Source organism: Mycteria americana, chromosome 5 (assembly GCF_035582795.1).
Source record: "Mycteria americana isolate JAX WOST 10 ecotype Jacksonville Zoo and Gardens chromosome 5, USCA_MyAme_1.0, whole genome shotgun sequence".
Taxonomy (NCBI): domain Eukaryota; kingdom Metazoa; phylum Chordata; class Aves; order Ciconiiformes; family Ciconiidae; genus Mycteria; species Mycteria americana.
The window spans coordinates 59,649,044-59,664,060 of NC_134369.1; the positions used below are offsets into that span (position 1 = coordinate 59,649,044).

General features: G+C 42.5%; 1 long non-coding RNA gene across 2 annotated transcripts; it reads right to left on the reverse strand.

Annotated features, from left to right (window-relative positions):
* Positions 1 to 648: 648 nt before the first annotated feature.
* Positions 649 to 13,564, reverse strand: LOC142409784 (uncharacterized). 2 transcript variants are annotated; one of them, XR_012775771.1, is made up of 3 exons: positions 13,462 to 13,516; positions 11,750 to 11,893; positions 649 to 683 (listed from the first exon to the last, which is right to left on the reverse strand). It is a non-coding gene; the product is annotated as an uncharacterized LOC142409784 (long non-coding RNA). The 2 variants fall into 2 exon arrangements; XR_012775770.1 differs by having other exon boundaries at positions 651 to 683; positions 11,750 to 11,802; positions 13,462 to 13,564.
* Between the last annotated feature and the right edge of the window lie 1,453 nt (positions 13,565 to 15,017).

Sequence of the window (15,017 nt, forward strand, 5' to 3'; positions counted from 1 at the left end):
TCTCAGTGGAGATCGTGGTTTGTAACTTCCATACACGAGGTGGATGAAGTGGCTCTAGATACATTATTTTCTCATCACATCTACAGACTAGCAGTTGTACTCATTTCAGTGAAAGTCACAATCACATGAATGTTAGTCTTGTGTAAACTGTTCCAAGACAAACCTTGCTTCCCTTTGGATATTGGTGATAAATCAAAGCTCAGCAGAGGTGAGCTGAAAATTTATTTTGGATGTATTGACGGATTTGTTTTTGTGAGCTAATTGAACCTATGAGAGAATGAGCAATAGTCACCCAACAGAATTCCACATCTCTAGATTAAAGATACTTTTACACTCAGTTAAGGTTCTCTGATTACTACCAGCTAATTTCTAATGAGGCTGGGCGGTAATTTGCAGGTTTGCTTCAAGTCCAACTTCCTCCATCCTCAAAGCCAAGTGTTACATCAAATAAGCCTCAAAATTCCCACTTAATTTTGACTTCCACTTAACTCCTTGACTATCTGCCACTGCTCCCTCCCATTCCCACAGCTATTATTTATACAAACACACAGACATGCTCATGCTCCAGTGCCACTGGGAGCATAAGGATCTTTTGCTGAAAAGGGCCTTCTTTTGATGTAGAATGGCTGCAGCAAAATTCATCCTTTCCCACAGGCTCTCCTGAAGTTTCCATTCCTGTGAACCTAAAAACAGAAGAGAAAAAGAAATCATAAATGTGAAAGGGAAGTTTTAAGGTCTCTGGAACTTGCAAAAAATCCATGGCTTTGTGTTCAGGAAAACCCAAATCATTAGGTTTCCTGAAGCCCCTGGCAGTACCATGGGCAAAATATAGGTCCAGATCCTTGGCGGATGTTAACCGGCAGGGCTATGCTGCTTACCTCAGCCTCATCTAGCCCATTATGATTTCTATGCATTTTTTTTGCATGTAAGTACCATTCATATCCAGGAGCATTCGGCTTGTTTTCTTTTCTATATTCTTTTTCTCTGGTTATCTGACTCACTACCAAAACAAATAAACTAAAATAACCCTACACACATGTCTATTGTATCGTATCCACAAAGGATTCTGTTATTACATATGCAGAAGCGGAACTTCTAGAAAATAAAACACGAAACAGTTTGAGTCTCTAAGGCCAATTACAACTACTCTGATTTAAAAGGATTACAGAGAAGCAGGCTCTGTGCAATAATTTCCAGTCTAATTACAATTTACAAAGAATCTTCATTGTTGTCAAAAATATTTAATGTGCCTTGGCATTTAGCAAATAATCTAATTCGATTTTTTTTTTTTTTTGGTCACACAACATGATCGCACACAATTCTCCAAGCTGTTTACAGTGGGCAAAATTATCCTTGCAGCTAGATAGTTAGATCCTTCTGAATTGGTAATCAAACATGATTGTGATTGCACTGAATTTTTAGTGCTGTCACAAGTGTGTACTTACTAATCGCACAACTATGAGAATAGCTGCAAAACCCTAAGCTTTATGAATAAAATTCACCATGAAAGCAAGAAAGAGAGCGAGAGAGAGAGAATGACCAGTCTTTAGTAGGATTATTTGCTGTCTAATAGAGGTCAGAACCCCAATACAGTTTAACAATATAACAGGCATACACCTAAATGGATATGTCAGTTTTTACAGTATTAAATTATTTAGCAGTAATTACCCCAGCATGTGGATACTATAAATGTAGGTCTTATAAGTACGAGAAAATAGTCTGCTTTGTTCATTCAAATTGATGGTTTGGCGGCCAGCTATAAAAGTACCAACAGTTGCCAGCCTTCTATGTTGTGTGCAAGCAAGAAGTGGATAGAGACCTTCCCTGGTGGAGGAAATTTTAAAATAAAGCTCAGGACTAATGATAAAGTTATGTAAAAAATATGAAGTGGATAGCGCTCTTTTTTCACAGAACTGGAAAAGTATAACTGGAGCACCACAATGGGGCTGAAGAGACATTCCTCTGTGCAGCCAGAGACTCCTAATTTTGGCTCCAGAAGAGCCCATGCTGAGTCTAACAATCCGTTCTATACTGGCTTTTCTGCTGAGATTTCCAATACAGCTGAGGGTTATGAAGATGAGTTTTAGAGGTGATAGGTCTGACTGGTTTGTAGAAAATAAAAATACCATCTATTGTTATGCACTGCTCAACCTTGATTCAGAGACCGCCAGAAGAGAAGCTCCACTGACCAGATGCCAGCACCTGAGACATCCACATTTCAAAGGATATGTATGATGCAAGACTTATATTTGCAGCAAGGTCCTTCGGATTCTGCAGCAAACTCTAAAGTCTGCAGCAGCTTCCTTCAGTATCTTGGTGCTGACATTTTAATTAATTAAATATAAATCTGAATTATGCAGTTATTAAAGAGGCATCTGCCTTGTTTACTTTGACACTAGAGTCTCACCTTGAAGAATATGGGATGTAGTTTGTGGTAACAAGATAAGCATTTTATGAGTTGTTTCCCTTAAAAAGACAAACAGTGAAATAATGTGAATTCAGCTGATTCAACAAGATCCTGGCTATTTAAGTAACAGTGATGGTATTTGAATGTTCATCTTTACATTAGAGAGCTAACAGCATTTAGGAAGAATTTCAAAATTCACATCGCTCAGCAATTATTCCAGGTTGTCATCAGATTCAGGAAAACAGCACTACATCATTTTATACTCAACATAATGTTCACTAACATGGAGTCTTGATATACTCTGTGATAAATTCCAGGTGTGTGAGCTAGGATTTGGATCCTTTGAAAAATAGGAAAAAAGCTATGTTCTTTATTCAAATGAATGGTAACTCTCTGTAGGCAAATGGTTGAAATTAGATATTTCACAGCAGACTTGAAAATAAAGAACTTCAGTAGTTTTGTCATATCAGAGAAACTGTTCTCTGACTCAGTATCATGATATTTGCATATATTACAAAACTTCTGCATACCAGTTGTGTTGCAGATGCTAAATCATGCACAAGAATCTTATAACTCACACAGATCCATTCAGTGGATGGGGATGGGGTACATGTTTATCACTTTTTAAAAAAAAAAAGATAAACATAAAGTAGATAGCAGGCATTTTGTTGTTATGACAATTTGGCATCTTCTGAGCAAATGTATTTGCTTACTATATATACATCTTCAAGCTGTCAAGTAATTGGACAACCATTGCCCTCTCCTCATATTACAAGTTTGATTAAAATGGCAGAGGCCAGATGCCCAGCTCACTCACAGATTCTTTAATTAGAGGGTCTCCTGAACCTCCGAACCACTTGAATGAAAAAAAAGAGCAATTAACACTTTTCCAGGGCTCCCTTCGTCCATCTGTCACAGCACAGGTGAAAAAAAAAAGGGGGGGAAAAAAAAGAAAGGAAGAAAGAAAAGATGATAATGGATCCTTTCTCCAGAAAACCCTGGACTCTGAGGGTGATCCTCCAGCCAGTCCATCAAAAACATCCCTCCCTCCCCCTGCAGAAGATGAAAAGCCTCTAGGTTTTCAAATATGCTAACTGTACAGTACATCGTCTAGGGGAGAAAAATCATGTGGAAGCTACACAGACGGGCACAACATGTCTTTAATCACCCCCGTTTCCATCAGGCAAGAAAGCTTCACAAAGCTCAGTTGGTTAGATGCAAGGGCTTGACATGTGAGGGCATCCACTTCCCACCCCCATGCTGCCCCGCCAGCCATCCGCGGTATCAAATGAGATCTGTTATCAGCCTTAGTTAGATCATAATGAAATAATTGCAGGACTCAGCTGAGGGTGACTGCAGTGTAGTGAGGTGAATTAATTTTCCCACCACAGCAGGGCATGTCAGATCTGGCCACAAGCAGGTCAAGCCATTATTTTTTGTGGGTGTGTGAAAGTGATTGACTGGATTTCTGCACTTTGGGAGGGTTTGTGGAAGAAAAACAAAGGTGCACCTCAGTCATGCTTTATCCTTTAAATGGCAGGCACAAATGAAAGTAACACAGTTCATAAATTAACACAGAAAGAACCTCTTTATTCAGGTTTAAAAAGAAATCTCATGCAACTTGTGCAACTTCAGAAATTTCATCAGGCATCTGTAAAATATGTGTTTCGATCCACTCCAGGGAAGATGCTGATTTTTTTGAGGGTTCTAATAGGTTTATGGCTAAAATGTTAGCAATATGCAGCTTCTAATGATCAGTATCACAGCTCCCACTCCCATAAATGGGACTGCTACATTGAAGATAAAACATTCAGGATGGCTCAGAGAGGTATTTTGGATCCAAATACTTTGAAACATTGTACTGAAGGCCAAACAGCACATTATGCGCTCAGTAAAGCTAACCAAATGTCTATCATTTTTCCCCAGCTATTTGGGGGTAGGGACAACTGTGATTTTCAAAATTTCCTGTGTTCTCGTAGGTTATGAAAATTGCTGCTTTTGTGAATTTTGGTAAAAGCAAACAGCTTTTTATTTAAAAAGAGCTACTCATTTTAATCAGGACTCACGTAAACCTTAGAAAGGAAAGCTACCTTACAATTCTGATTTTTCTCTTAAGAAAAAACTACCTGAAAGAGAAACAAAATTTCTACAAACGTTTTTCTATGTACTTTCATATCAAATTTTTATATGCTGTTAGCTCCGTATTTACATTCACCAGCAATAAAAGAAAAATGTGGAGCCCTACTACAGTGTTATATTATTTGGTAAAGATTTTTTTGTGTTTTTTTTTAAAGTAAGTGCTACTGAGGGAAAAACCCATCTGAGTTGTACGGTTGTGTTGTACAATTTTTCCAAGAATGGTGTTGTGAAGAAATTGTCTTATCTGAAGCCATCCTCAGAATCTGCTTCAACTCACAGAAATCCCCTGGCAATTTCCATTGTAGCCATGAAGAGGAAACACAATGTCTTGCGTCAAGAAATGGAAAATGATCGTTGAAAAAGTTCACCAGCTCTTGCAAACAACTAGATGAGTACTTGGAGACCAGGAGGATTTTATAGAGGAATTAAATTACGTAATTGAACAGTATGATTTTAATGTAAAACACTCAAGGCTGAAGTGACTACTAAAAACCAGCATTAGGAAGAAAAGACACCTGCACTACAAACCTTAGGGTTTCCCCTCATTTTCTTCCTGAATCTAGAACTAATGAGAAACGGGGTGTTAGTTACGTTCTGTATTCATGTCCCATTGGTGGATGGAGGGAAGAGGCACATTTTTAGAGGTGACTTTGCTAATTCCTTTCTGTTTCTTTTTTCCCATAGCATTTAGAAAAGGGGAAGGAGATGAAGGAGATGAAGGAAGGGAGCACTACTCAGACTTCTCTTGTTAAAAATAAAAGAGATGAGAAAAAAAAGATTGTGCAAACATCTATATAAACACCAAGCTGTGCTTTCTTAATTACAGAGGAGGCAGAAACACCTCTAAAATACCCCTAGCAATTATTCACCTATCTTTCTTTTTAGCAACTTTCCAGGTCCAGTCACCTCAGAGGCTCCAGTGCAACCTCCTGACAAGCTGAGTGAGAACAATGTGATTATTTAGCACCAAGAGAATACAAAACCTAATACTACAGCACCTCAGCTGAAAAAACACATTAAAAAATACATCCCTCATGAGATACTAATACCAGCTTATACCAATATCTGGACTGCAGCAGGAGATACCAACGGCTCTTCCTCAAAGAAAAGGAAAGAGAAAAAGTGGACAATGAAGGATGACACTCTCAGACTTTCCAGGCCCAGATTGTTTTGCTTCAGCCTAAGGTGTTGGCTCATTTTTACTCCTGATGCATGCCAACTGCATCATTAGAGACAGCAAATATTAATGTCTCTTGAGAAATTGTATGTCAAACCACTTTTAGGGATTATTCTTTCTCTGTAGTGTCTATTTTCTGGTTGGTTTATATATCTGTATCTATAATATATACATATGTATGTATATATGTTTGTGTATATATATATATATTTCTCCTGTGTCTCCTCACTGATGAGCCTGTCCATCTCTCTCATTAACCCCTGAACTGCCACTCCCAGTCCCTTAAACATGGGAACCTCTCTGCTGCTGTGTACACTTTGGGGACACAGGAAAATACCAGACTCTGGCCCCAAGCACTGATAGGAGTCCATGGAAGATTTTCTGGACAACTGTGACACCAAAGGGTCAGGAAGAAAAGGTAAGGATACAGCATTTTCTTGAGTGGAGAGGAATGAAAAATACTCCAGCAGATGCCCACATCAAAGTATTTTCTGGGCTGGCATAACTCACGGCAATGCAGAGCTGCTCGATATTGCCTGGAAAGTCAATTTTTCCCCAGGCAGCGCAAAACTGGGGAAGTAGAAAGTGGCCTTTTACCCATTCACTGTCCTTTCTGTTTCTGTTTCAAACTATGTCCTCTGCTCTGTTTCCTGCTGCTTCCCGTCGACGCTGCCCATGAGATGGAAACCTCCCCTACCTCTGCAATCCGCTGACAAAGCACAATACAGAAAAGCTGTTCTCCAGGGTACACACCTGTGTTTTATCACACCACCTTGTCTCCCTCCCTCCTCCCTCCCACTGCCATCCTCTGATGTCTCATACACAGAATCTCCTCGGCCTGAGACTGTAAGACCCTCCGGGCAGAGACCTTGTCTTTTTGCATGTTTGTAAAGTGCTGCTCCTTTCCCTAGAGTTCAGCCCTTCATTGCTCTTCCATCTCTTCAACAACACAGAGCTTTACTCACTCTCTGACATAAAATCCTACTTTAAAAATGCTTTCATACCACTGTGGGTCTTGAAGCTCCAGTAGCAGCAAGGCAACATGTTCTATAAATGGCACAAACGCTGATTGGTAATATCATGTGTTAATTGGCAATATCTGCCTTCAGTAGGCTCTGCAATATGTGTTATATCACACTGACTAGTTACATACCCATGATAGTAGGTATTAACTATTTGCAGGATAAATGTGTGCTCCTTTGAAGGAAGCATGTGAATTTAGTAGTTTTGTTTAATTAGCCTTTATGGCCTGTCAAAAGCTGGAAAGTGAAGAGAGCATCCATCGAATGTGACATACTGTCAAAACCAGGCAAAGCAAGTATTGTCTCCCCTGCTGTACAGTTCCCTCAGAAACATCCCCTTGAGATAATCATCTTAGCAGTATCAAACTCTTGGCAACCCTGGCCTGATCCTGAGCTCGCAAAAGGCAATAGGAGTCTTCCACAGACTTCACTGGTTTTCAAGTGCATCACTGTTGCTCCTCTGGTCTTAGCAGTTAGACAGGATTCAGTTCCCCCCAGGACCGCTCTCGATGAGAAAACAGTGACACAGTAGAGTGATCTTCTCTAGGTTGTGCTCTTACTTTTCCTTTTTTTGCCAAACCGGAGGTGTGTTTCCCTGAACATGGAGAGGGTCTCTGTACCCAGCTTCTGTATCCAGAATTCACCGTGCAGCACCCCCGAGCTCTGCACCCGAGACCCTCAGTCCCACTCCTGCCACCCCAGCCCTGCTCACAACTGCTCCTCCTGGATTTCGGGTGGCTGGATGCTGGATGCATTCCTCCTGGATGCTCAGCCACTGCAAACCCAATATCCCATCCCCTGCATGCCACCAAGGAAATCCCCCTGGTATGTGCTGTCTGAAGTCCCTCCATTGCCTCTGCCTGTTATTTTCTTCATATTTAAAGAGGCTCAGTTGCTGCTTCTTCAGAGCCTGAAAAGGAGTGTTTCGCAAACCCACTGGTTTTAATGAGATCTATTATTGTCTTTGGATCAAAGGCTCACTTGATGGCAGCTATTAGCACCTTTCACCATAACAGTAATTTAAAGGTGACCACAGGCATCTTCTGTTTACTCCTCAACAGTAGCCCCTCTTTCTTCCACCCAGACTGGAGAAGTCTGCGGGCACATACTTGACCAAGAATGAACCTGGTGTGTGTCTTCACTGTCAACAAAGATGTAGGAGGGGGAAAAGGGAATCTCGGTATTATAATCCACACTATTTCCTTGCAAATTCAGGTGGAATAAAAGCTTTGGTTTTCATCCTTTTGTAGGCACCGCTGTAATCTCTTCACTTACACAGCCGGCTTTACCTAGCTGGCATCCAATATAAACTAGAGCATTCACTTCACCACGACTGCATAGGAGTATATCTAGCACTATTTTTTACCTTGCCTAAACTACTATTATTGGGGGGAATTACTGGTTTTACCAGGCTGGCCTGTTCCACTTGAGGGAAGTCATCTCCATCCTTTCTCCTCTCCTTCCACATGCTTTCCTGCTGCAGCTGCTTTATCCTCATGGGCGAAAATAAAACAGAACTTTCTTCTAACAGCTGAAGACCTAGGCTATTTCTTAGCTAAAGAATTAGGCTATTTCTGAGAGAAAAGGCAGGCCGGAAACCTACTCATTTTAATAAGCAGCCAAATTTTACCTTACACAGGACTGAGCTGATAATCAGTTGATAATATCTGAGAGTAGTATCTAATTTATAATACTGGTATCACAGATCAGATTTTCCAGGCTGTCCAGTTGATGCACAGGAGAATGCCAGGTCTCTGGCATGTCATTTTTCAGAGTGGGCTCCTGATAAGCAGTGCTGTATGTTAAAAGCCATTAAACATGCTAACATCTTCTTCTATCTTCCAAATGTCTACTAAGCCAGGTGCAGAGGCACATGGCTGAACCTAACATCCTTTGCAAGGTATTAACGTTGCATATAACTACTATTTGTTATAGGACTACAAAAGACGAAACAAGGAAAATGAAACACTTTCACTGTCTCCAAGAGCAATGGTTTCATTCTGTCTGTTTGCATGACCTATAAAGAAATTTCACGTAACTATTCTTGTCAATCATGTTCAAAAGGCTCAGCCCTGCCCTTCCTGTGTCGCTCTGCCTTCTCTCCATTGTGCTCGCAATCACTGCTGCCACCCTTACAGCTATTAAGGCAAAACATTCAACACAAATTGTTAATTTCTGCAGTTATATGTACACTCTCTCTTTTCTATTTCATGGGACTACTGTGTATGTAGTTTATTTTTTATAACGGTTTCCAATTAAATATCACTAATTCAGTCTTAACGTCTCATTTTTTACTTAACTTCAAAGGCGACGAAGCAACTTATACACCAAATTAATTATGTCTATTATCACTTAAAGAAATCCACTTAATTCTGTCAAGCCTGGCAAATGATATAAAAATGTTGGTTTGATAATATTAACATCAACAACTTAAACTGTATTTAAACTGGGGAGGCAGAAAATAGAAATAATTAATTGCTCATCACAAATCTGCCCAATATGGAATGCCATGTGGTTCTGCTTTTCTAATAAATTAGTTTGCTTTCTCTGCACTATTCTTTGTGAGGTATATAAGTAGTTAAAGGAGCATATTGAAAAAAGAACAATCAGGCTAACGAGGAAAGTGATTAAAAGTTATTAAAACCAGAGCCAAAATACTGAGGAAGACGTAGAAGTTTTGAAATGTTGTCCCATGTAAGCAGGACCAGAAAGCGTTCACCTTTTCCTTTCTTTTCTTCTGTTTGTATTTCTCCCCTAACCAACGTGAGAAAATTTTACGATGAAAAACAAAACAAAAGAAGAAAGGAGAGGAACTGGAACAATCACATTGATTTAAGTGCTAAAACCCACGAAGGGAGGGACAAAATTCAGGCAATCTCGGGCCACCGATGTTACGGAGGCTTGCCCTGTGATGAGTTTACTAGGGCTCTGCGTGGGAAGCAGGTATGTCTGAGCAGACCCCAGTCTCTTCACCTGGCACCAGGGCCAAATGCAGGGGGGAGCAGCTATTAGCAGCCGGCCCCCCTCCTCGCTCGGCTCCACCCCGAGCGCCTGGCAGCCAAAGGGTGCAGCGGACGCCGGCATGGGCGGGTGTCATGGCAATCTAAACAGACAGAGCAGAAATGAATTTCACCACCGGAGATTAGCCAGCAAATTAAACTCAACCTCCCTGACAGAAAAGCGCAGCGATGGAAAGCGCCTAACTCTTCGCCACGCTCCTGAGAGCCGTCCCTGCCCACGGTGCTTCTCCAGCGCCGGCTCCCTCAGCCCCGCGCAACCCAGCGACAGCGGACATCCGATTTTTTGGCTGGGCAGAAGCCAGGAGGAGACAGTGGCCAGAGAGGTGCCAGTGCAGCCCATAAACAAGGGACAAAGCCTCAGTGCAGGCCGCTTTCTGCAAAAGTCTCCCAGAAAATAGAGACCCAGATCCACCACAAGTAAAGTTCATTACTCTGTTTACCCGAAGGGAGCAATATTGACTTACACGAGGTGATGCTCCGAAGTCCTACATTTATTCCCAGGGTACGGTCTCATTTAGGTGTTCAGACTGCTCCCAAAAATAAGCACTTTGCGGTACGCGTTTGCAGAGTGAGGCACTATTTACCTATTTTCTGACACCAGAAAATCCCCCTCTTGGTTTGCCAGTCCATGTTCTCACACATTTTTCTCACTTTATCTTCTAAGCCCATGTTAGCCAGGTACGTACCATGACCAGAGAAGGCTTCCAAGGTGATCTTTCTGGGGGAAACTTTGCAGTTTTGAAAGAACCAAAAATCCACATCAGAGTGAAGAGTGGAGGTTTCAAAGCTGGGTATGGAAAGGAAAATTCAAGCTACTGTAATTCAATGCTTTGGTTAGAAGTGCTGAGTGCAGGGAAGCCCAAGCACAGACACCTCCAGGTCAGCTATGGCCCTACACGCAGAACAGGGCATCAGAGCAGGGTGCCTGGGAGCCCCAAAACCTGCTGCCGCAGAGGCGTGCCTGGCACCGGGAGCTGCAAGGGCACGGTGGGGCTGCAGGAGGGTCACACCAGCGGCAGGGGTGAAGCCCCAGACCACCCCAGCCCAGGCAGCCCACTGGGTGGACAGCAGAGAGGGAGCAGTGAGGAGCCAGGCTGGTTTTGATGGAAATCTGCTTCGCTGTCCAGTTTTAAAATCGTTTGGAAGATGTGTCAGAACAGGCCTGTTCTTTTGAAATGTCTCTGCCAGCAAACAAGTGTGTTTTTAACGGAAGAAATGTTTCAGCACAAAAGCTTTGACCAGATTCACAGAGGAGCACAGTCTGCTCAACGTCCTCCTCAGCAGTCGATCTATAGGATATAAGAGTCTGCTTTAGCCAGAAAAATAAAATCCCAGTTTCTTAACTCGTGCTGTCACAGCTTACACCTTGTACCTTTAGAGGTCAACCTCCAGCATTTAGCCAAGACAGCAATCTGTAACAAGACCTCTGCTGATCACTGAAATCCATGTATAAACCTGATCCAAAGTTCAGAGAAGATGGCAGGAGGTTTTCCATCAGCCTCAGTATACACAAAGACCTTAATGAAGAGCGTGGATGTTCCCAGACAGTTTTCACACATTCATGACTGTTTTTCCACCCACTGAAATGACTGATTTTATCTTGTATTGCTTGAGTCCAACCATGAGATGTACTGATTGGAAAATCTCAATGCATGAAAGAGGAACATCTGCTAAACAGGGATACAGGATTCTGCCCTGACTCAACCCTTTCACTCCACTTCAGTGGTGAAAAGGGGATATCATGCCTCCCTTGCTTGCCAGTACTGAGTTCCCAAAGCAAAGGAATATTTTCTACTGCCATAAAACCCCCAGAGGCCTTTCCTAATGCTAAACTCACCTTCTTCCCTGCAAGGCAGAGAAGGAAGGAGACATGTCTGGGAGGGTGTCTGAGGATATAATCTCCATTTTGTCACCAAAACCTCCGTGGCAAAGATCGCCTTAGCAGCTGTTTCAAATCAAAGCAACAAAGCAGTATGTAACTCACAGTGGGAGAGGACAGCCAGCAAATCGGGGAGTCAGTCTTCTACCAAACGGATCCTGGAGTAGAAAAGAAATCAGTCTTCTGCATCTAGCGTCCTTCTACCAGCCTCTAGCCTCTGGAAAGACAGCAAAACTGAACAAAAATCACCTATAACATAGAGTAACAGACATGGATAATTTCATAACCACCTGGAGGATGAGATTTAAGCTCTTAGGCCAGCAGTGAAAGCAAGCTGCAAAGTCAAAGCCTTTCTCCTTGGCAAATGCCCAACAAGCAGCCATTTCTGATTTGCACACGCAAAGTGTGTTTATATCTTTCATGCAAATTCCTATGCAAAAGAGGGGCTGCACAGCAAAAATTGCCCCTCGCCGCTTTCCCCCGTCGTCCCTGCTGGAGAGCGCGGAGCGTGCTTGAGAGATCTTGTCCAGCCCCACTGGGAGGCTTTGACGAGAACCCTTTTCTAGCACATGCTCCTAAGTGGTATCAAAAATAGTAATTCAGCCATCTCTAAGCAAACAAAAACAGAGTCTGCAAGAGACAAGAGGCTGCCAAATCTGAAGTGATGCATGTAACGTTTTTCTTTCAGGAAGAAGGGATGTTTTCTCTTTCATCTGTTTTCTGTTTGTTCATTTGGTTTCATTCATTTACAAGAGTCTCCTTTTAACCAAAGGGGGAAAAGTTGATGTTTATTTACATCCTCTCTGCATAATAAGGCCCTGGCCCTTACACACATATGTGTAGTCCCGCTTAAATCAATGGGATTACTCGCCTGAGGAAAGTTAAATAAGTACCAAAGTCCTTGAAGGAGCAGAGTATAAAATAGCTACCTATTGAGATAAAAGAGCTACCTATTGCAGTAACCCAAATAACCAGATTTGGCAGTTGTCCCCTTTTTCCTCATTTAATCCATAAAAGTTCTGTTCTGTTTTGCTGTTAAATCAACACAGAGTTATCACCGGAGTTAAGGAGGCAGCACCCAGTCTGATTTCCACGCTGCCCGACATGCAGCCCTTTGTTATAATCATCATAATAATATTAAATAAAAGATAAGGACCGCTGTCAAAAAGTTAATCATCAAAAGCTGGAAATCACATAGTGAATCTGTCAGTCGTCTGAACTGGACGGGGTCATGAAAATGAAAGGGAAAGAATGCGCAGTCCACAGATGATGCTTACATGCTAATAAAAACCAGCCAGGCAAAAACATATATGCACAAGACTGAGCAATTTGTCACCCTGGGCTATCATGGCTGTTCCCCTGCCTATTGTAACAATGCCAGCATTCAAAATAGTCAGAAAGGAGCTTACAGGAGCTGAATGCCAGCACATGTGTTTTTCCAGCTGGAGCCGAGTCCTGGACCAGCTTCTGAATTCTAGTTTAAGTTTCTTACTCTCTCCCTCAAACAGGAAAAACACATAATGCAAAGACTGAAAGCCCTAAAATAAAAATGTTGAAGAGAAACTAATGCTGGAAAGAGTCCTAAAAACATAGCTGCGAATTTGGAAGTGTTAACCATCCCCCTGCTGCACACATACCTTCCTCTCCATAGAGCCTCGCCGAGGCTCGCCTTCCCGCAGCGCGGGAGCCCGGGCACCGCAGACCCCCAGCAGCCTCCCTGCCTCGCACCCACAGCCCAGCACACCCCCAGCCCTACCGGGGCTCTCGGCTGGAAAGGGCTTTCTAAGTTTGCCTCAGCCTGACGCTGAACACTGTACCTCTGAAAACTTTCAAATGCTTCGATCCTTTCACTGTTTTGGTCTTGCAGTATTAACATATCTTCCCTCTCAAGCCCCTCGCCTTCTTCAGCAGGAATAGTTCAATGCTGTGCAAGTGCTTGTTTAAGAAAAAAAAAAAAGATAGTTTGAAACCCTCTCCAAAGTTTACAGTCATCTACTCCAGGCATAATCATTTCAAACTCTGCAACACTTCACATTTGGTTAAAACCACTTCAGTTTAGAAGTGATTAGAGGTTGAAGATTTGCAGTTTAAAATTTAAATTAAACTGTTTAAAATTATTGGAACACTTCACACATTTAAAGCTAATAATTTTTTATTTATTTATTTATCTTTCCTTCCCCGTTGTTCTGGATTTTCAGTAGCAAACTGCAGAGCAGAGGCAGCTATTAAAGAATCAGGAGGGACCAGAAGTCACATTTAGGTTTTCAAATCCCAGTAATTTACAGAAGAGCAAGTTGTGAAAAAAGACTGTGTTTCCACAACGGCAAGGACAGCAAAAATATCTGTAGATACATAGAGAGAGAAGCATGGGAATGGATAATAATAGTGTGTGGTTTAAGGCTTGTGCTAAAATATTACTTCAGATCATTTGCAGCCAAGTTCCTTTATTTATAAAAAGCCTATACCAGAGGCAAATAAGCACACCATACTCTGTAAAATTTCATTTTAGCTTTCCAAGATTTCATATTTTAGTTAGACAAATTAACAGAAGGACAGTAACAATGAATCCTCCTCTCCAAATGAATCTCTTTTTCTTCCCCTCCCGAAGACACAGGCAACATCCCCGAACTTATCACTCCTACAAATTTACGTGGCACAACGTAGTATCTATATTTGACCTGTAAACTAAACTGCTATCTGTTTCATAGAAATGAATCCCGAGTTCCTCCCAAGAGGCACCAGCGTGTGTGTCGAATTGCGGCTCCCAGTTCAGAGTAAGAATGGCACAGTGCGCACACGTACGTCAACCAGAGCTGGACGGAGACGTTGCACAGAGCATAGCCTTCTGCTTGCAGCTCGAAAGGTCTGACAAAGCAAGGCGAAAAAGAAAATATTTCCTAGTTTACATCACTACTAAAAACAGGCAGTCCCCACTCTCGGATGGGCTGGGAGGGAGGAGAGGAGAGCAGCTTCTCAGACGGCTCACAAACAAATCCCTGTTCCAGGTTTCCATCCCCCCGAGGCAGGGCCGGGCCGGGCGGGCCGCTCGCCGCCGCGCTCCGGCTTCTCCCCCCGGCCCCGCTCCGCCGCCGGAGCCGCCCAGCCCCGCTTCTCCGCAGGGCCGGGGGGTGGCACCGGCCTTTGTGCACGTATCTACCGGCAGCGTGGGCTCGTTGTGTTTCTTCCTTCAGGGAGGGAGGTGGAAAAGAGGGCGGCCCTCATATGTAATCCTGTAAGTGCCCCTAAGAATACATTTATATGTGCTTATCGCCGGCTTTCATCCGTGTTCCTCTGCTTCAAAGAACGGTGAAGGACCTAGTTAGCAAAAGGTCATTTACAGTTAGTTTTCTGTAGTGCTTGGACTCCTTAACAT